Source organism: Gossypium raimondii, chromosome 11, assembly GCF_025698545.1.
Source record: "Gossypium raimondii isolate GPD5lz chromosome 11, ASM2569854v1, whole genome shotgun sequence".
NCBI lineage: Eukaryota > Viridiplantae > Streptophyta > Magnoliopsida > Malvales > Malvaceae > Gossypium > Gossypium raimondii.
The window spans coordinates 53,311,234-53,333,582 of record NC_068575.1 but is presented as its reverse complement, the minus strand read 5'-3'; the positions used below and the strand labels follow the sequence as shown (position 1 = coordinate 53,333,582).

At 31.2% G+C, this 22,349-nt stretch overlaps 3 long non-coding RNA genes across 8 annotated transcripts; 2 read left to right on the top strand and 1 right to left on the bottom strand.

The window, feature by feature from the left end:
• Positions 1-907: 907 nt before the first annotated feature.
• Positions 908-11,742, bottom strand: LOC105802970 (uncharacterized). 2 transcript variants are annotated; one of them, XR_008191191.1, is made up of 7 exons: positions 11,501-11,742; positions 11,239-11,361; positions 10,820-10,942; positions 9,630-9,738; positions 9,225-9,360; positions 1,213-1,791; positions 908-1,132 (listed from the first exon to the last, which is right to left on the bottom strand). It is a non-coding gene; the product is annotated as an uncharacterized LOC105802970 (long non-coding RNA). The 2 variants fall into 2 exon arrangements; XR_008191192.1 differs by lacking the exons at positions 908-1,132; positions 1,213-1,791 and having other exon boundaries at positions 8,093-9,360.
• On the top strand, positions 6,877-9,103 carry LOC105802969 (uncharacterized). 3 transcript variants are annotated; one of them, XR_008191189.1, is made up of 4 exons: positions 6,877-7,153; positions 7,432-7,979; positions 8,581-8,642; positions 8,751-9,103. It is a non-coding gene; the product is annotated as an uncharacterized LOC105802969 (long non-coding RNA). The 3 variants fall into 3 exon arrangements; XR_008191190.1 differs by having other exon boundaries at positions 6,877-7,158; XR_001136340.2 differs by having other exon boundaries at positions 6,879-7,979.
• A 7,018-nt stretch (positions 11,743-18,760) lies between the features above and the next one.
• On the top strand, positions 18,761-22,145 carry LOC128034692 (uncharacterized). Of its 3 annotated transcripts, none has more exons than XR_008190836.1 (5): positions 18,761-18,930; positions 19,022-19,338; positions 19,941-20,107; positions 20,641-20,803; positions 21,925-22,145. It is a non-coding gene; the product is annotated as an uncharacterized LOC128034692 (long non-coding RNA). The 3 variants fall into 3 exon arrangements; XR_008190837.1 differs by having other exon boundaries at positions 19,003-19,338; XR_008190835.1 differs by having other exon boundaries at positions 18,761-19,338.
• The last annotated feature ends 204 nt before the right edge of the window (positions 22,146-22,349 follow it).

The window sequence follows — 22,349 nt, the reverse complement described above, 5'->3', positions numbered from 1 at the left end:
GAATTTATATATAATAGAAGTTTTTTAAATTATTTTACTTTTTTAAAATTATTAAAATAAGTGAATTTATAAATTCATTTAATAAAATATTAAAATGTATCTTCCAATATTTTAATAATTTATATAATTAATTTAAATTATTTATTAGATAAAATGATAAATTATTTTAAATTTTTTGTAGTTAAATTTTTTATAACAATGATAAATATTATTTTCACAAATAGTAACATTATACTTGGATCAAATTTTGAAGTATCTCAACGGATGATTTTTAATTAAAAAATAGTAACATAAGACATAACAAGTTTCATTATTACTAGAAATTATGTTATGATACAAAATATTTTTACAAATATGGACTCATTAAACTAGTTGCAATGGTTTCTCTTAATATCGTGATTTCAAGGTCACTTTCTCTGTTAGAAGAACTCGATTCACCTCTGTCAAACTGGCTTGAAGAAACTGGCATGTCGGGTATATTCTCAAATTCTCGAAAATCCTCATCATTTGACCAAGCATGTCTTCAAATGTAATTATGCAAAACCATTGTTGCAATAATTATTAAAACTTGCTTGTTGAATGAATAATTTGGAATATCTCTTAATATTGGCCATTTTTTTTCCACACTCCAAATGTTCGTTTAATCACAGAGCGTAACAAAGAATGGGCATGATTAAAGATTTCTTTTTTTCCAGATACTTGATGATTACCTCGACGAAAATCAGGTAAATTATATTGTTCCCCCTATATGGACCTAGAAAACCTGTCATTTGTGGATATCCTGAATCCACAAGATAATATTTTCCTACAAAAAAGTAAAACATAATATCAAGTTAAAAAATAAATTAAAAATTTTAATATTTTTTTATGTAAAAAGTAGTTAAAAATTAAAGTTCAACTTTGGTGGAGGGTGTGGAAACTTTAACTCTTGTTTTCTAAGTGCTTGCAAAAAAATTCTACTATCATGTGCTGTTCCTTCCCAACTAGGAAATGCAAAAATAAAGCACATGTTGAAGTCACAAACTGCCATAATATTTTGAGTTGGTTCACCTTTCCGTCCGATATAAGGTATTTGACAAGAAGGCAAAATTCATGCTTTTATGTGTGTTCCATCTATGGCCCCAATACAATCCTTTAAAATAAATACAAGTAATGAGATAAAAGTTAGAAATAATTTATATTTTAAAAATATAAAGATTGTGTAAATTTTACCTTAAAGTGAGGCCAATATCTTGTATCATGTCGAATATGGTTTGGTACTTTCTCGAATTGACCTTCAATGGGTTTAATCGTGTCTATTCCCATTCGAGCAAATATATGCAACATATCAGTAAAAATTCGACTAACAGTTTCCCCAGATCGTTGAAATCGCTCTGTTGCATTTGAATTTGATTCTCTATTTCCAAGAATGTACAATGATAATGCTAACTTCTCCATCGCCGATACTTTCCCATTCTTTAAGCCATAATTTGTTTGCAAATCATGCAACAAGCTGTGAAATATATCTTTTGGCATCCTAAAACTATTCATGCAACGATCATCATGCCCATTTAATACTTCGTCCACTCACATTTGACCTATATAATTTGAATCCATACACGGTTGCATAGTGAAATAAGTTTCATGGTGTACCAATACACTGCTTAACACATATTCTTCCTCTTCATGATAATTGTTGTGCTCAACTTGGGTAACAATTATGGCTATTCTTCGTTGAGCTTCTTCACTTAATTCAGGGGTATCATAATTCATATCAAAACTATTATACATATTGTTAAATTCATCCATAACCTGAAAAAGTAATAAAATAAAAATAAATCCTTAAAAATCTCGTGACATTCTATACAACACAGAAACTTGATTAAAAGCATAGCATAAAAATACCAAACATAAAAAGTATCATACATTAGTTTTACATTTAAAAAAGTAGTATAGTTATATTACAATAATAATTCTAAGGAGCTTATGGTGGAGGTGGTTGATGGTATGGTTGGAAGGGAAATGAAGATGTTGTTACCAATGATGAAAATGATGCAATTGGATTTGTTCAGCATACTCACGTCGAAGCCACCAAACCCTATCATCTGCGTCTAAGTTCAAAAACACTTCTCGTTTCACCGGTATTTGGAACATTTTGGTGGCAAAATAGTACAGTTCATCTTTTTTTGGAATTTCATCTCCCAAAGCACGCAAAGCATCCATTGCATTTGAAATAGTATATTGAGAATGAGGAAAAATAATTTCATTCACTGACTTCCTTGGACTAGCCATACTCTCACACAATTTCTCAATTTGAGTAGTTAATGTATTTATTGATGATTTTTTACTTTAACTTGATTTTTTTCCTTTATCGTGTACAGCCCAAAGTGTTTGCTTTCTTCGATTAGGAATTTCATGAGAAGGGTTTGATGGTACCTCATCAGGAGGAATACTTTCATTCTTGTTACTATGTTCATCTGAATCACCAAATCCCTCATTAGGTGCATCATCTCCCATTGGAACCCCACTTGGAAGAACACCAGACGAAGGTGCCGATACGTTCTTTCCAGTGGCTACAATGCCACCAAACATTTGCCACATTAACTCATTCAATTGTGGTTCAATTCATTTCTTCTTAAATCCTTTAAAATTAGGATTTTCCTACATAATATGTTAAACGTTAAATGTTATATTAAGATTTTTATAATTGTAAATTATTAATTTCAATAAACTTTATGCATTAAAATAATGATAAAGTTAACGCTAACCTGTATTTTTTCAGCCCACCATTCTTCAGTAGCATCAACCGTCTTTTTAGATGGACACCATCCAATACCCGTAGATTCCTTAACCAACTCCCTCCATAACCTCCATTCCTTTTTTAATGTATCCCACTTATTTTTCAATTGAAGTTTTCCATAATTTTTTTGTGTTTTTGCTTGAAAAAGAGAAATGACATTTTCCCATCCTTTTGAGTTTAGATGAGTTGTTGGTCTATTGCCAACATTGACTTCATTCATGCAAAGTTTACAAAATATCAACGTCAACTCATCATCCCAAACAGCTTTTGTTTCTAAGGTACTATCTCCCTCCACAAAATTTTGTGTCTTTACCATCTATTATCATTTTGATTTTAAATGTCAACAGACATAAAACAATAAATATATAATTAGATATAATAATATAGTTTCATAAAAAAATAAGAATAATACATCACGAATGGATGAAAGCCATAAGATGAACACTAAAGAAAAAATTCTCAAAGATCCATAGTAAACAATAACGAGAATATAGAAAGGATAATTAATTATGACTATCATTTCAAAATGAATAAAGGCATTTTGATTAATGTTAAGTATTTAGACTAATGTTATTGTAAAAGTATATGATCAAATTATGTCAAATTAAAATATAAATATTAACTCCTAAATGTGAACATATCGGAAGGATCAAACTAAAATTTAACCATTATTATATAATGAAACAAGAAAAAAAGAGGAAGTCTTGTTATTTATTAGTCCAAATAATTAACACAATTATTTTAGTAATTGACATGGATTTTAAGAACACTTGTTCTAATTTAGCATGCCAAAGTAAGTTTTTATTATAATAGTATTTTAAAAATCACGTAAATAGTTTAATTGAAATAATTAACAATAATATTATTTTTATGAAGCAAATCATGATAGAAATTAAAATATAGAGATTATCTCAAATTTAGGTACATGAGAGATAACCAAAAATGGGATTTGACCATTTTCTTATAATTAGAAGAAAAAGTTAATTAATCAGGGGATCCTAACACCGTATCCTTTGCCTAATCATGATTACCATAATACGAATCAAAGCAGAGAAATCAGTGGCTCAGGCTGGAAAACACCTCCACCTCCGGCTCTGAGGAGTGCGGCTTGGGATTACTTGAACTTTTTTGATGAAATTTACGAGAGATACGAGTTGCCTTATTTTTCGAGCAAAGAAGTAAATGACAAAGGGGGAGTTCATAAACATCTTGAAGCACAAGTAGTAAAGCTAGTTCATGGAGATGAGAAATCTAGTGCAAATTGTACTAAAGAAAAATGAGAAAATCCGAGGGGAATAGCTGTTCCAGTTAAGAACAGTGATGCAGAGAATGGGAAGAAAGCAGATTCATCACATATTGACAAGGTTCAAAAGAAGGCTGACATAAATGAACCCAAAAATCGAAGCGGTAAACAAAGTGCTTCTAAGGTAATCAAAGAATTGCAGGTCCTATTTGAGAAAGTTTCGGAGTCCGGAAATGGAGTTTTAAATATGCTTGACACTGGAAAATTTCGCTATCATCGCAAAAAATCTGTTTATCAAGGTATAGTTTTAAACATTCCCTTAGCTGACCATGGGTTTGAAATTTTGACTACATTTTTTTATGGTTTCCGCAATTCTTTCAGGAACTACGAAGGTATTTCATATGATTCCTTAAAATTCATGGAAAACAGAGCCCTTACTGTCAAAAGATAATAGGGGTGTTCATTCGGTTAACCGACCCGAAATAATATTAATCGAATTAACCGACCTTTCAAAATTTTTAATCGTTAACCGAACTGAAATTTTTTTAAAAAAATTAACCGAACCGAAATTTTTTCTGTTAATTCGATCGGTTAACCGAATTAACTAAAAATTATATGTTTTTTATTTTTGGTTAAAAATTAACCGAATTAATCGAATTAACCGAATTAACCGAATTACCGGAATTAACCTAATTGAATCATACATAATTAAATTATTTTTAGACTTTTATACTTTAGTTTTAGTTTTAGTTTTAGAATTTTATTTTTATTTATTAAATTATTTGTAATTTTTATGATTGGGTTGGGTTGGGTAATTAGATTGGGTAATTGGATTGAATTGAATACTTGGGTTTAGATTGAGTTTAGATTAATAGTGGGCCTATTTATATATTATAATTTTATTTATTACTTGTTGACACCAATTTTTGGATGGAAAAACGGTGTCAACTTGGGTTTTGAAAAAAAGAAACGGGAGTCGCCACCAATCCTTTTTTTATGAGGTGTTATTGAATCACCTCGAAAAGGGGTTGTTTTTAATAAACGGTTTGATTTTATTAAAACAACAAGTTTGGTCCATGAAATTCAGAAAATGGGTTCGGGAGTTGGTTACGCACGAGAAAGGATTAGCACCCTCGATACGCCCAAAATTGGTACCTAGTTGATTATTTAATTTCTTAATATCGAAAATTGAGAACTTTGAAGAATTTTAAAAATACGATCCTTGTATTAAAACGTTGAAAATTTTCAAAAATGGACATATTTCACGTTATTCGAGAAAGAGAATCATATCCAGTAAGTTAGGACACAATGTCTCGAATTCCCGATACGCGAATGAAAAATGCTTATTTAAAAGATATTTTAACTATCTTGGATTAAAAAAAAAGATCACGACCAGTAAGTTAGGACACGATCCTTTTTTAATTCTCGATATCGTTTAAAACTTGAGTTTGAAAAGATTCGTGTAATAAAGTTTAAAAGAATATTCAATTGTTTAAATCAAATGAAGAAATTGCAACCCAATACATTAGGGCAAAATTTCTCAAAATATTAAACATTGAATATTGCATTTATTTCGAAAAATCCTCGTCTCGAGAAAACAACGTGTCACATCCAATACGTTAGGATACAACGTATCGAATTCCCGATAACGAGCTTTTTATCATTTTTAAAAGAGTAATCTCGATTATTTAAATTCAACGAAGAAAGTCGGAACCCAATACGTTAGGGCTCGATTCTCTCGAGGATCTAAAATACCGAATGTTACTTTTATTTTAAATTTTTCATTTTTTGATAAATTCGAAAAAAATGGATGTAAAATAATAATGATGATGATAATGCAAGCAAAATAACACGAGCAAAGCATAGCATAAAGAACAAGACCAAAAATAATCATACAAGCATCATGACAAATGATAAACAGACAAAAATTAAAGCAAGAAGAAAAACAATAACAAACATGTACATAAATAAACGAACAAGGTTAACAAAATTATAAAAAAGACAATAAAGGACATGTATATATGTATAAACTATGAAAATATGAAAAACATATGCATGTACACATATTGAAACTATTATACATGAAAATACATAAGCACATACATGTATACGTATAAAACCATTATCAAATATATAAAAGTACATAGGTAAGTATATATATAAATCACAAAGTACAAAAATATAAACAATATATTTTGAAAATATAATGAATATGTAAGAGTATATATATATATATATATATATAAATATACACATATAAAAAAAGTATTTATGTATATAAAAAAACATACATATTCATATACATATATACATATATAAGCAATTATATAATAATAATATAATATGAAGCATATATATAAAATTTACATAATAAGTATAAACAAAAATATAAGGATAATAATAATAACAGTAAATAACATAATAGGTTTAATAATAAAATAAAAAGTAAAAATAAAAAACTAGCAAAGGACTAAAATAATAAAAGAGCAACATTTGGGGCGAAATCGAAAACAAATAAAGAAGGCAGGGTCGGATTGAACGCGTTGGAAAATGAAGAGGGGGCAAATGGGAAATAATCCCATCCCTGGACAGGTGTCCCCTCTCCAGTACATCAGCGGGTCAGGGACCCAATCGAAAATCGAACAAAATTTTAAGGGCCAAATCAGAAAACGCAGAACAAAGGGCAGAAAGGCCAAATTGAAAACAAGCGAAAAAATAGAAGGATCCACTGCCAAAATAGCCCATTTTGCGAAAACGCGCGGACCCTCCGGGTCGGATCGGGTCGACGCGCGGATCTTGAGGGTCCAAAACGGCGCCGTTTCCTTTCCCTATTTAAACCCAGTTTTTTTTTATTTTTTTCTATTTGTCCTCTTTCTTTTTTAAAAACAAACAGAGAAGGCTCCCTCCCCTCTCTCAAATCCGGCCAAGGTCCGGCTTAGATCGCCGGTGCGCCTCCGCAGTAGCACCGCCATAGGCGGCGGCCGGAGGTGCAAAACTGGATCTTTTTTAGTCCATTTTGAAGCTAAACGTCCCTAGGACACGGATCCATGGCGGAACTTCGAGAAAGATGAGCCTAAGGCCCGAAAACGAGGGGGAAACCGTTCGCCTCCTCCTCCTCCGGCGCGGCGCAGGTAAGGTTTTTCTCTTCCTTCTCTTTTTATTCCCGTTTAAAAAAAGAAAATAGAATAACAAAGAAAATAAAAATAACAAAAAACGAAATCCAAAACAAAACTCTGAAGAAAATCACCTTGAAATTTAGTTTTTATATTTCTCTACTAATGTTTTTTTTGTGTTACAAAAATCGCTCCCCCCTAAATACAAAGTAATGTTTGGCTTTTATAGCCTATCTATTTCTATATTTCTTTGCTGTCATTTTTGCTGCTATTTGCGTGTTTGTTCCTTTTTGCAGGGTGATGGATGAGGGCAAAGCAGGTGGCTGAGGTGACCAGGGAGCAGGTGGCCGTGACTTGCGGCGCTGGAGGCTAAAGACCTAGGTGCGGCGCACCTAGGGTTTTCCCTTAGCTGAAAATTGGCCTGATTTTTTGGGCCATTTGGGCTTAGGGTTAAATTTGTTTGGGTTGTGTTGTATTGGGTTTGGATTATTAGGTTTGGGCCATTGTAAGGGTTATTTGGGCCCCGGGCAAATTTGGGCTTGTACATTACTTTTTCGGTTAAACCGAAAAAATTCGGTTAACCGACCAGTTTCGAACCGAATTAACCGTTAACCGAAAAATCAAAAAATAATTAACCGACCCCCGACCGAAAAAATTCGGTTAACCGACCGATTAACCGAATTTGGTCGGTTAACCGAATTTTTTCGGTTTTACCCGAATTTTGTACACCTTAAAAGATAAGTTTAGTTCTATGGATAATGATGAGATTGTGAGTTCACAGAACCTGTCTTCTACTCTGAGGAAACTGTGTATGTAGGAAAAGAAGCTCTATGATGAAGTCAAGGTATGGTTCAGGAATCAATATGCTTTTAGATTTTACTTTACTTTTTTCACCTTTTTCTTTTAGTTCATGTTTTTGTGTCGAAGAGATGAATGACTCGGTAAATTTTGAAATACTTTATCAGAGTTTATTTTCTTTGAAAAACTTTAACCGTAGTTTTTTAGGCAGCATTGAAATGTTTTATGGCTTATATATTTCTCAAATGATTACAAGCATGGTTAGATGAGAGTGATATCTAAACTGCTCTATTGTCATGTAATCTATGAAATTGATATGTTTTCAACCAAATCAGGTGTTATATATTTGGACAAGAACATGTCTATTGGAAAAAAAACCATAGCCATGTGTTTGAATTGTTTGAGATCACCTCAGTAACGAGATTATAGAAATTTTAGAACTCAAGGGTACGAACATCACTTAATTTGATTTAATAGTTATGGTTCCTCGAAGTACAGTGTTTCACAATGATTTAAGCAACGCCTGTAGGATGGTCAAGAATATAAATTTAAAGCATTATCTTTTTTGTCATGCAGTTCTTTTCAACCCAGTTTTGGAGTTAACATTATCTATATATATACACTTTGTTTTGTTTTTCGATGCTTAGGATTGAGTAGGAAATGGATGGAGAATAATGTTGAGTTTCGAGAATACAACGTTCAATTGGAGGTTGATTTTTCTCTATTTCCTTTGATTTTATCTAGTCTTTTATTTTCAATTTCAGGAGCTAAAATTGGGTTTTCTTTTTCTTTTCTTTTTCCATAAATGTATGGGAAGGAGGAATGTGCAGAGAGAGCAAGGGAGATGATTGAAATCATGGATTATAAAGAGCCAGGGCCTAATACTAACCCCAGAACTAGTTCTGTTTTACTTGGTTCAGCAACCTTAGTTCTGTAATAAAGAGCCAGGGCCCTCCTCCCCAACCACAACCTTAGTTCTGTTTTACTTGGTTCAGCAAACTATTAAGATGGTTTTACAACTTAGGATTAGGCTATGTATGTATTGTAAAATCTATGGATTTCCGCTTTCTATGTTACATGAAAATGACACCTTGGTCTTTTTATTACAGTTAATATTATGTATGTGTGCATGTTGAGTACTTGATTGCAAGGGAATATCAGTTTCAAGAACCCAATAATCTATTGACTTGTATGATTTGTTTGAATTCTGTTTAAGAGAACCAGACTACTCAAAAGAAAAGCAATAACAATAACAAAAATAATAACAGTGAGCGACAGCAAACCATCTCACCTTGATTGCGGTGTCACTGGTCGAACCTCGTCGGCTGCAACTATCTCAACCAGAGGCTAAAACTATCTGAAAACAGCAACAATGATAGAAGAAACTAGCAAAAACGAGGGGAGATATGGCTGTTTTGTTCCCAAATCTAAAAACAAATAAGATTGGAAAAGAAATTAGTTTAACATCTAAGGCTAAAATAGTAAAATAATAATTTACCATAAACATGTTTTGTTAGTATACCATGAAATACTAAATCAAAGAAAATTTAGTCTCCATATATGCTTTATTAGGACTGATTTAGACTTTTCAATACTTTAGAAAAGAAACAATGAAGGAAAAAGAACTATAAATAACAAAATCAACAATCAAACAGAGTTTCACATGGAAAAACTAAATGAGTAATAAAGTACTCACTTTCACTAATTTTGGTAATCAAACCTTCAACCGTTGTAACAACCCCACCAAGTGTGCCACTAGCTAGCTCCAAATCAAGTTCTGGGACTTTTACACTTGCAGTCTCTAACTGATAAACTTACAAAACCACTTGTTAGATAACTTACCATAAGCATGGAAAAAAGAACAGGCAGAACATGCCATTTCAATCTCATGAAATGTTCATTACATGTTTGAGGCAAAGGTGACGCCCAATGTAATAATAGTATCAAAGCTTGAGGAGATGCAATGTTAACTTAAATTGCTAAATGTGAAAACTAAATTAATGACTATATTAGTACCTGTTACAGCAATGGAAATATATTTTATACGGCCAAGATATGATAATACTGTGGATGCAATCAGCCTTTAAGTGTGATTGCTAACAATCCCTATTGTAGCCTTATATTTCATTTTTCCATTGATAAAAATTTAGAAAAGAAACTGAACCAACTCCAAAAGATTTGATATTCACACCAAAATCCTTTATAAAGGCATTTCAGGAAGAAGAAAATAAGGAAGATTGAACAGCTTGTTAGATTTTCGATTTTGTGTTCCAATTTGCTCTATTGGTTTGCATATTAAAATAAACAAAAAATGGAGCAAATTTCACCAAATTTAGTTCCCACAATTACCCTACATAAAAAAGAATCTAGATTTAGGAAATTCACTCTGATGGATGAATTAAAAATTCAAATCGATAAAACAAAAATGGTAAAAACCTGCAATTTAAATTCATGTCCCAAGTAACAACAACACATTTTTGGTGTGACATGTATCGGATTCAAGCGAAATTTCTTTTTCATATTTCAGATTGAACTTTGGTCTAAGCAACCCAATGTTGTTTCATATCTAAAAACCAAGCTCAATGCTCAAATTCAAGTCTCTATTCACCCAAAGATCCTAGCTTTCAAGCTAAAAACGATGAAATAAAATCGAGTAGAACACAGCAAATCACAAGAACCCAATCAATACAATAGATAACTGAACAACTCCAGCTCTTCAGTTGGGATAAAAAAAATAAAACTTTTAAATCAGATCTAGGCATGATAATCATGTAAACAGGAAATAATAATTCAAACAACTGGTGGAAGCATTGAGTTAAAATCAATGAACGATAGAAGCAAATATAGAAAAAGTTTGAATCTTGGGAGAATATTTAGATGGGTTACCTTAGATTCAAAGGATTTATCTCTGTTCTTGGTAAGGAAGTAGGGAGAAGTAAATTTCTGGCATAGAATTGAGGGAACCTAACCTCAATGAAAAAGAAAACCTTTGTGAAGATTTTCCCAAATCTGAAAACAAATAAAGTTGAGAAAGAAAATACTTTAACTTTCAAGGATAAAATTGTAAAATAATAAATGAAAATATGGGCATTTTTGTTTGCAAAAAAACTTGACTGCCCACTGTGTTTAAGCTGGAGCTTTTATCTCCGATTGGAAATGAGGCTGGCAGTGAGGTTCAAATTTTCAACTGCACCTCACCATTGTTCCTCCAAACACCAACACAGTGTAGGGAAAAAGAATATTCCTTCAAAATTCCATCTCACCATGGTTGATTCTACATCCAAAGGAAGCCTTAGATGGGTTACCTTGGATTCAAATGATTTATCTCTGTTCTTGGTGAGGAAGTAAGGAGAAGTAAATTTCTGGCATAGAATTGAGGGAACCTAACCTCAATGAAAAAGAAAACATCTGTGAAGATTATCCCAAATCTGAAAACAAATAAGATTGGGAAAGAAAATACTTTAACTTTCAAGGATAAAATTGTAAAATAATAAATGAAAATATGTGCATTTTTGTCTGTAACAAAACTTGACTGCACACTCTGTTTAAGCTGAAGCTTTTACGTACCTCTGGTTGGAAATGAGGCTGGTAGTGAGGTTCAAATTTTTAACTGCACCTCACTATTGTTTCTCCAAACACCAACACAATGCAGGGAAAAAGAATATTCCTTCAAAATTTCATCTCACCATGGTTGATTCTGCATCCAAAGGAAGCCTTAGATGGGTTACCTTAGATTCAAAAGATTTATCTCTGTTCTTGGTGAGGAAGTAAGGAGAAATAAATTTCTGGCATAGAATTGAGGGAACCTAACCTCAATGAAAAAGAAAACATCTATGAAGATTTTCCCAAATCTGAAAACAAATAAGGTTGGGAAAGAAAATACTTTAACTTTCAAGGATAAAATTGTAAAATAATAAATGAAAATATAGGCATTTTTGTCTGCAACAAAACTTGATTGCCCACAGTGTTTAAGCTGGAGCTTTTACCTTCAATTGGAAATGAGGCTGGCAGTGAGGTTCAAATTTTTAACTGCACCTCACTATTGTTTCTCCAAACACCAACACAGTGTAGGGAAAAAGAGTATTCCTTCAAAATTCCATCTCACCATGGTTGATTCTACATCCAAAGGAAGCCTTAATGAAGCCATAAAGTCAATGGCAAATCACAGTCTTATCTGAGACATACATCAAGATCTTTGTATGAGAACATGGGAAGTACATTTTCAACAAACGATTAGAGATGCTAACCAAGCAGCTAATCAAAGAGCAAGATGTCAAGGAGGAATGGACCCAGCTTTGCGTCAGTTTTGCAGACCAAATTCCACCATTCAAAGACCTTTTCTCTAGGTAATTGCGCACAGTAACGCCCTGCTATTTTTGTTTATTTTTACCCTCTTGTAACCAAAAAAGAAGAATCTAAAATAAACCCACCGAAAAAGATTTACTAACTGTAAGGTTTTAGATTCTAAGTGTTATCATTTGTGATTTTTTCTATATTTATTTTGATTTAGATCAAATACCTTCATATTATCAGTTCAATATTGCGTTGTAATGTTAATCTCATTAAAAAATAGTGCATTGTAATGTTTGATTTTAAATGTAATTATATTTTTTAAAATATAAATAAGATTAAATTCTACTATTAATTCATGTATTATACATAAGTTGCAGATTTAATCTCTAAACGTAAGTTCTGCATTTTGAAATTTTAGTTCTAGCTCAAATAATAGCAATTAAACATGTTATGTCAAATTCGCAACTAGTATTTTAATATTTGTAAATTGTGAATGTAGTTTTAATTCTCCAATTTAATCATCTTTTTAGTTTGTATATTTTAGAATTTTAAAATTTTAGTCATGCATCAAATGGTAACCATTAAATTTATCAACTAAAATGAAATTCTTTGTGAGTATCATTTGAAACAACAAGATGAGATGACATTACATAAGTGATAATATATTTTTCAAATAAGACTCGGAAATAACAAAATGTAATCTTACAAAAATAAAAATTCAAACCTCAAAAACTACATTACTAAAATGACCAAATTAAAGTGCAAATACTAAATCAACAACTTACTTAATGACAAGCTTTCACCTACTAAAGAAACTAATGGAATTGAGGATCACTAATCATAAATCCTTTTAAAACCTAAAATAAACAAATTTAGGTTATAAGATCAAATATTTTGATATTTAATTATTTAACTTATCTCAACTTCCAACCAATTTCCTTTCGCACTAAAAATTACCTAATTAACTGAAGGTTTAGAAAAAAATTCATGCAAATAAATTAAGGATGAGGTAAATAAAAATATAAAACTTACTCTTTTTTTATATACTGACAATATTAGGTAGATTATTAGATTAAATGTTTGAAAATAATTAAATTTTAACATTTGAACTATTATATTTGACATTGTAGTGAACTTTGACATATTTCGTTATTAGATTGTTCAAGGTTGTTATTGATTGATCTAAACAATCTTCAATTAATGACTTTTTAGAAATTTTGGTTTGCAAATATACATTATTTGCAGGTTAAGCTATATAAAAAATTTCTGGAATTTTGTGGTGTTTGTTATAAAAAAAAATGCCACAAAATTTTGATACGAGCTCGATGCGGCATTTGAAAAAAACTGCTGCCAAATATCCCAAAATTAAGTGCCGTTTATGTAAAAAAATTGTTGCAAAAGTACAACAATTAACAACGTTTTTATTCTCTAAAAGCTACTATAGGTATCATATTTAGCGGCGCTTGTGTATAATAGCGTATCAAAAAGTAAGTACAAGCATAGCCATGGGGATCTTGTGATGTTTGTGTGTAAAGCGCCATTGTATGTCCATTTCTTTACGCAGCTAAATTTTGTGATATTAGTTTTATTTGTTTCTTTCCAGCTCTTTCTTTTTCACAATTTTTTTTAGTGGCAATTATGAATGTCGCAATAACCCTAATTTGTTGTAGTGATTATTGAGACCTTGTGAATTTGGATTTATATGAGGATATTTTGCTTTGTTGTAGCTTGGTTCATCTCTAATATTCTATCCATAAAGCAAGTGTTCTTTTCGCTGAGATTAATAGATGCATTCTTTTTCGAAATGGCCCAACCGTCCGCAACAGTAACAACATTTAGGGAGCCTTTCGTACTTAAAGAGAATCTGTAATGGCCCAAATTCAAGGTTATTGGAATAGTAGTTTCGTAACCACAAATCCGATTTAAAGAGAAATTTATTTTAATATTTTTGCATGAATATTGATATGATAGGAAAATCGTATGAAAATATAGATAGAAGAATTTTACCGATTTAGTGGTTAGTTAGAAAAAGAAATTATTGAAGAAATTGGGTAAAAACAAGGTATCGAGACCTCGATCTCGTAAAATCGAGTCAAAAATATTTTTATAAATATTTATGAAGTGTTAGTAATATGGTATTAAAATTTCGTTAGAAAATTTTAATGTTTGGGTAGTCAATTAAGTGAAAAGGACTAAATTGAAAAAGGAGTAAAAGTTACTAGAAGGATTAAATAGCTCAATGGTTAAATGAGGAGGGACATAAATTGTAAATAATCCCAAAAGAAGATATTTTGGGCGGCATACGCTGAGAAAAATCAGGAGAATTGAAGAATTAAGGGTAAATTGGAATATTGCAAAATTTACTTTAAAAGTTAGGACTAAAGTGGAATATCTAGAATTCTTTTTATTTTTCTGCATTCTCATCAGCAAAAAAATGTTCTAAGGGTTTCTTCAAGCTGGTTTTTCATAATTTTTGCACCAAGTGAGTTAATTCTTGCCTTTTTCTTGTAATTTTTGTGTTTCTAAGGCTTTTATAACTAGGTCCTATTACTAAATTCATTAGTTTTTGATTTTATGAATGAATTTGAAAGTTGCTATGAATATGTGCTGGAAGTTATGATGAAATAGGATGAAATTGAAGCTTTAATTTGTTTATGAGATGGTTTTATTAGGTAATTTCAATAGAAATTGATTTGTAGGACCTAATTGTGAAAAAGTTTGGAATTAAAGTTTAGTACTAAAATTCTGATTTCCAAAGCTTATAAGGTAGTTTAAAGTGATGGGATAAAGTGTTAATTGACAAAAATCAGCTCAATTGAGAGGTTAATTGAGCAGGGATGAAATTATCATTTATTGAAAATTTAGGGAAAAATGGTAATTAACATCATACACTAAAACAGTTTTGAACAGCAGCAGTAGTCTAACTTTGAAAAATCACCAAAAATTGTAGAGATCGAATTAGAGAATTAATAAAATATGAAATTAAATCATATTGAGTCTAGTTTCTCATAGAAGAAACGGTTTAATCAATGGAATTGTAAATCATGAGATATAATAGATTTTGCGAGACAAGGTCAGAATGAATTCGGGTTCCCCTCTTCTGACTTTGGAAAATCATTAAAAATTGTAAAAAAATTATTATGAGTTATAATTTATATAGTTAGAATCCTTAATGAGTCTATTTTCAGAAAAAACAAATGGAAATATCATCCTAATTCTGTAAAATGAGATAATTAATTTTTAGTGAAGAGAGGTCGGAACTGTCAAACAGTGAAATAGGGGAAACTTTAAATAATAAAATGTACTTATTGGCCAAACCAAAAATTCTGAAAATTTTATGGTAAGAAGATATGTGAGTCTAGTTTTGGGTAAAATTAGCGGATCTTAATTTGGAGTTTTGTAGCTCAAGATATAAATAATTTAGTAACTGTGACTCAGAGAGGTAGCTTTGAATGTATTATAAATAATAATGGAATTATAGAGAATGTTACATATGAACATGAAAAGTATTAGATTAATGATTAAATTTATTTATTTAGATCCGGAAAATTCAAATACGAAGCAAGATCGAGGAAAAGAAAAAGTTCGGGATTAGTAGATTTTTGGTTACGAACAAGTGTCGAGGTAAGTTCGTGTAACTTGAATTATATTCTTAAATGCTTGAAATATATTTTTCTTGATGTGAATATGATTTAGATGTTTATTGTATGATAATTGATGAAGTATTTATATTCTTGATGAAAAGAGAAAATAAATCTCAGTTGAATGAAAGGAAAATTCGATGGATCTCTGAAAAGGAATTGACGGTAAAAAGGATCTAGCCCGGACGAGTGATCCTATCCTGATATAGCCCTCCCGAAGAATATGTGGAAAATGGATTTAGCTCGGACGGGTAATCCGAATTAGGGTCTGAATTTAGCCTGGACTGGTAATTCAGATCCAAACTTATTAGAGTAATTGTTGTTGCAGGGGATTTAGCCTGGACTGGTAATCCCAACAATACTCTATGAGTTTATATTACAGGGGATTTAGCCTGGACTGGTAATCCCGCTGTAATGATGAGGTTCGCAGGAGTGTGCTCTCTGAAATGGAAATGTGCGCACATGAATATGAATTGACGGACCCGAATTTGTACACTAGAGTGTACCTCTGAAAATCCATCGAAATTCCGAGGAATTCAACAGGATAAATATGGAAAAATAACAAGGGAATGGAAAATATGGAATTGATGAGCTCATCAATCGTTTGTCTTTGTAATGAATTTATATGATGTTTACTTAACTAATGCAAAAGTTGAGTTTGTATGTGATAGGTATATGTTTATGTGAATTGGATGTGTGCTTGTGTTATTAAATGATAGGTGTATGATATGGTAAGTATAATTCTTGTTGCATGAACTTACTAAGCACAATGTGCTTACCCCGTTCTTTTTTCTCTATTTTGTAGTGCTCAGGAGCTCGAAGGTTGGAGATTTAGTCGGAGCTTTATCACACTATCAACCCATATCTTTTGGTATTTGAAAATGACTTATTTTGAAAGAATGGCATGTTTAGACTAAATACCAATATTACATAGAAATGAATGTTTGTAACTTAGCTGTTGGTATGGCTGGAGTAAGTATAACTTTGAGATTTTGCGAAAAAATTCTTATGGCTTCGATTTAATATCAGTTTAGTCCTGATGTATGTTTTGGGCTTCGGAAGCCCATCCAAGGGACGTCATGACATGATTCGATAAATGAATAGTAATTAAACTCGTAATAATAGAAAAACTAATTCAGTAAAATCTGGTAATGCTTCGTATCCTATTCCGGCGATGGAAACGGGTAGGGGGTATTACAGAATCTCACTGACTTTTTGTTTTTCTCTTCGTAACTTAAAACTAATTTTAAGAGGTTTATCCACAATAATTTCAACTTTAAGCCTCATATAGTTGCTCTAATTGAATTCTTTTTGTTTTTCGAAATTCATATCCACAAGTTTTCAAACATCATTCTTATTCTAATGACATTTTCCGTGGTTACCCTGTTTAGGGGGGATTCGATATTTGAATCTAGAATTCAATGTTTGTGAAGTTGATACATTTGGTCGAAGCCAACTTTCAAGGACCATGTAGCTATCTATGATGAACCATGGTATGATCATTTTCCACTCTCACTTTATCCTGTTCGTTTTTTAGAAGGAAGAGAAAAATGATTCTCTTGAATTCATGAACCTCAAGTGGCCAAGCCTTGTTGGCGATGGCCTTGAGATAGAATAATTGATAAGTTCCTCATAGATAGTTTTACCTGTGAGTGAGAATTTTCGAACCTTACTGCTTAGGGCATCATCCAAGTAGAGATCATGGATTTCTAACTTGTATGCATGTCTCCTCCCCTAATGGTGTTTAAATTGTTATCGATAGCCATAAGACACTACACCAAAACAAGCTTTTAGCGGCGTTTGGATAAAAAACGCAGCTAAAGATCGAGCATTAGCGGCGTTTTCCTGAAAGCATCGCAAAAAACCTAAGCCCAACGATGCCGTTTTCTAAGCTTTCGGGGCTTTAGCAACATTTTTAAGAAAGCGCCGCTAATGCTTAGGGATTTAAAATAATTTAAATATTTGTTAAAAATGGAAATTTTAAAATACTATTATTTAAAATAATTTTAAAGTTTTTTGGATACATTACTGATTTTTTTAATTTATATATTAAATAATTTCTTATATAATCGTAAAAGAGATAGTATTAATTTTAAAATATTGAATTAATTATCACTATAGTTTAGGGTTTTGGTATAGGGTATATGGTTTAGAGGTTATGTGTTAAGGGTTTATGGCTTTAGGGTTTAGGTTTATAGTTTAGGTTTAGATTAACTAGTGTTTTCTAATTTATATATTAATTAATTTATTATATAATTGTAAAAGTGATAATATTAATTTGGTTCTTCAAAAACGATATAAGCTATACCCAAGGATATCCCCATCTTATCCCATCCCGGTTCAGTATTTTTAGTGCTCGGTTTAGTTTTTTTTATCCAGTTCAGTTTTTTGCGTGTTTTGCCTTGCCCCCGCCGTGATCAAATAAGAATTGATTGAATATATTAAACTTTGGAAATGTTTTATATTTTTAGTGATTTAAAATTTTAAAATTAATTTTAAAAGATTTTAATTTTTTTTTAATTTTAAAAAGATTTTAAACTTTTATTTTTATAATATTTATATACTTTAAAAGAAAAGACCAAATTAATAAAAATTACAAACATTAAAGACTACAAAATTATTTTATCATTTTTAATTGCTACATTGATAATTTTAACCCCAAAATTAGATGTTTAAATTAAAAAATTAAAAAATTTAATATCTCAAAATTAAAATGTAGAGATTTCCTTTTAAATTTCAAAAGCGTATATATAAGGTACTGCATTCATTAGACCGTAAGTTCTACGGTTTTGGGCCGACTTTGTTATAGGGCTTATCCATATAAAAATTTTGGTCCGACTTTGTTATACGGGCTTACCCATTGCTATTTTTTATTCATCAACCCCAATTCTTAATTCACAAGCTTTAGCTGCTCTATGCGATTCCATCACGGATCCGAAGAACTTTTCAAATGTGCAGCTCCATTTTTCAAAAAGACAGTAGCGGATTCGAATCTCCGGTGCAGGAGAAGGCGTTGGATGCTTTGATTGCGTTCTTAAAAGCGGCTGACGTTGATGCCGGAAGGTGATGCCGTTTTCCCTTTTAAACTTCTTTTATATATGAATTTGTAATTCATTGGTAAGAACCGCATAATAGAAATATGATTTGGCGTTAGAGGAAGCTTCGATGCGGAACAAGACAGTAGCGGTCGTCAACAGGGCTTACGTCGTGTAAAGCGTTAATGCGGAGACCACAATGCTGGACCTTTTCTTGGAGAGCTTTTGGCTGGGGGAAGATACGAGGCCATTGCTGGATCAGACGGCTTACGATCGGTGCATGTTCAAGCGATTGCACTGTTACAGATTGGTGACGGAGGGTGTGGATTTCGGGGAGGAGAAGGTATTCATGTCCCGGGATTTTATCAAGATGATGTGGAGAAGAACTTTTTTGCTTATGGAAGTGTTGAGGCGTGGCTACAGTTTCATTTTGCAAGTATGCTTCTTTCTTTGACCTTCTCTAATAGTTCTTTCATTTTCTTGAATAATTCTTCAATTATAAAATAAAATATATTGAATTATAAAATAAAAACTAAAAGGTTAAAATATGATTTAAGTTTTCTTGAATAATTTATTTTCGCGTAAGCATTTTAATCAAAATAAAATATTTAAATTAATTAATTATATTATAAATATTAAGTGTCAAAATATGTTAAAAATTAAATTATATATAAAAAAAGTCATAAAATATTAGGCGAAGATATAAATTCAAGAAAACTTAAATCATAGAAGATTAGGGTGAGTTTAAGTTCAGGCAAATGGCGACTTGTGGCCAAGATTATATTTGAAGATAAGCTCATTTCCTAGCTATCAGATGGTTCTCTTTTTCCTGTTTCTCATTTAAGGGTGACTAACAAGCTTTTAAGTATATCTTAGTAGTTTTAATGTAATGCTAGCTAAGGTACGATGCTTGAAAGATTTAAGCAATTGGTGTCATTGTTCTGGTTCATGTTTATGCACTAACACCAATCGTCCTGCCATATCAGATTTTCATTCTGGAGTAATCAAATTCATGTTGTAATTCTCTCCCATGCTTAGGTTGGCGAACTTGTGCTATTGTATAGGACCACTTGGATGAGATATTTGCTTTCTACAGAGTTCCTGCTTGTGTGTGAGTACCTGGGTGAATGGAGAAGTAGAAATTAGTGAGTAAAATGCATCAGGGAGAATAAGATGTCCTAAGATCGTCACGGGAGAGTTTGAAGGTGAGAGGTCACCAGCATGGGGTAGGATATTCCTATTTGTTTGTGTTAGGACATAGATGGATGGTGCCTATTTCAATGTTAAATTTCTCCTTTGTTTACTTCATCAGAACTGATGTTATGTACTGTCTGTAACTTGTAACCATTTATTGTGCTGTAGATGGTTTATCTATATGTTCTCAGTTTTGTGCGGATACATATTTCTTGGATTGTGGCTTATGACAGCTTGGGAGTTATATTTATTACCTACATTATGAAGTTCCCATGTGTTAGTTATCAATTTTAAAACCTCTAAAGTTCATTTTCGGTTATTATCTGTAATTTGTGTTTGTGAATCATATTTTCCTGGTTAGCCATGCAATTGAATTGTTGACTGTGACACCTTCCATGCATAAATTACGTATTTTCTTAGCATTAGTTGTTAATGTTCACAGATGTGTAGATTATTTTCTCAATTCTTTCGATGGCAAGCTAGAGTTTTTATTTAAAATATTTGAGGATGGATTTTGCACTGCTAACTTGATGCTTGATTGTAGGAGTCGTGAATTTCTATGGCAGGAAGGGCATACTGCCTTCGCAACAAAGGAAGAGGCAGACACTGAGGTAGCGGTCTTAAATTTTTTACTTTTGGGAAGTATTTAAACTTAGAGAGGTGAAGTTTGTCCACTGTGCTGTTGGAATCCAATGAACTCCCAGAAGGTACTTGACTCCATCCATGCAGGCATTTCTTTTAAATAATTTAAAGAATAATTTAAATATATTATGAAATTAACCCTTTTCCATCCAAATTTCTTTAGAGCAAACAAGGTTTTATATATAAAATTATATATATATTGTCAATGATTATGTTTGATTGATTCTGCTGGAGTTCAGAACCTTGACAGAGCTGCTATATAAGAAGCTTAGTTGGCATTTCAATTTTTCAATTCATCTATAGATAAAATAACATTTAGTCTTTAAATTTGTCAAATTTTTAATTTAGTTCTTCAATTTTTTTATTCTACATTAATTTTGAAACTTAACAAAATTTTTCAATTTAGTCGTTAAGCTTAGATTGAATGTTACTTTATCCCTTTCTTTAAAGTTGGTTTCAAATAATAATTGATAAAGCCTACCTATTATCTAATTTTATATAATTATCTTATTTAGGTTATTAATTTTAATTCAATAGTCTGATTGTATACCACTTTTCGTGAATTAAAAAATTCAATTTCCAATTAAACCTAAACAACAATAAAATTGGTCAAATTACATTCAATTCCATCTAATGAGAACCAATAGATTGATCACTTGCTTACAAAATTATAAATGGAATGCATATACTAACTGTGATATGTTTATTATATTTTTGGGGTTTGATAAATGGATCATATTGAAAATTTTTATTATATTTCAGTTTACTAAATATCATCTACTTTTTGTTTTATTGCCGTTTTTATAGTTGCCTTATTGTTACTAGTACTTTATCTCATTTGTTTTGGTTTTGGTCATTTCCTATATTAGAAAGAATTCATAGTGTATAAGTTAAAGCAAACAAAAGGCCTATCCTTAAGCCAAAATGCATGGCTGAATAGGTAAGTACTAGTAACAATTGAATAGTTTAGACAATCATTAGAAATAATGCCTATTTGTGACACATGGAAGAGCTATGATTGAGATTGTTTGTTAGTATGGATCAACTTGCTACTAAAGCTGCACATAATTGTTTGTTATATATATATTTTTGAGCCTTAATGGCTATATATATTTTTTATTTTTAACATCTCTGTTGTTTACCAAGTTTGTTAGTTTATCTTATCATTTGGTTTTGCATCCTTTAGATATTGAAGGTGTAGCAGAGGATTCAATCTCTTCAAGCTGGAAAAGCCAAGGCTTAGCACTTCTTCAAGTGGAATGTTATTTAATGTTGCATTCCATGGTCGTTTATCCTAGTCAGAACTTGAATTTGGTGTTATTGAAACAGTGTTTTGTAGCTACCTTGTGTACTAGCTTCTTTAACCATGATTGTTAATTATTACGTGTTTTTTAGCTTCTTTTATAATTGGCCGAGTTAATATAGATTAGATGAGTTGTGAGGTAGATTGCTCATTTATTTAAACATAATATTTAAATTCTAAATTTAAATTCATTAGTTTTATATTTAGTTTTAAATTTAAAATTTTAATAGAAAATTTAATTTAATTAATAATTTTTATCCTTAAACGTATATAGTTTAAAGTTTGAATTTCAAAAATAAAACATAATA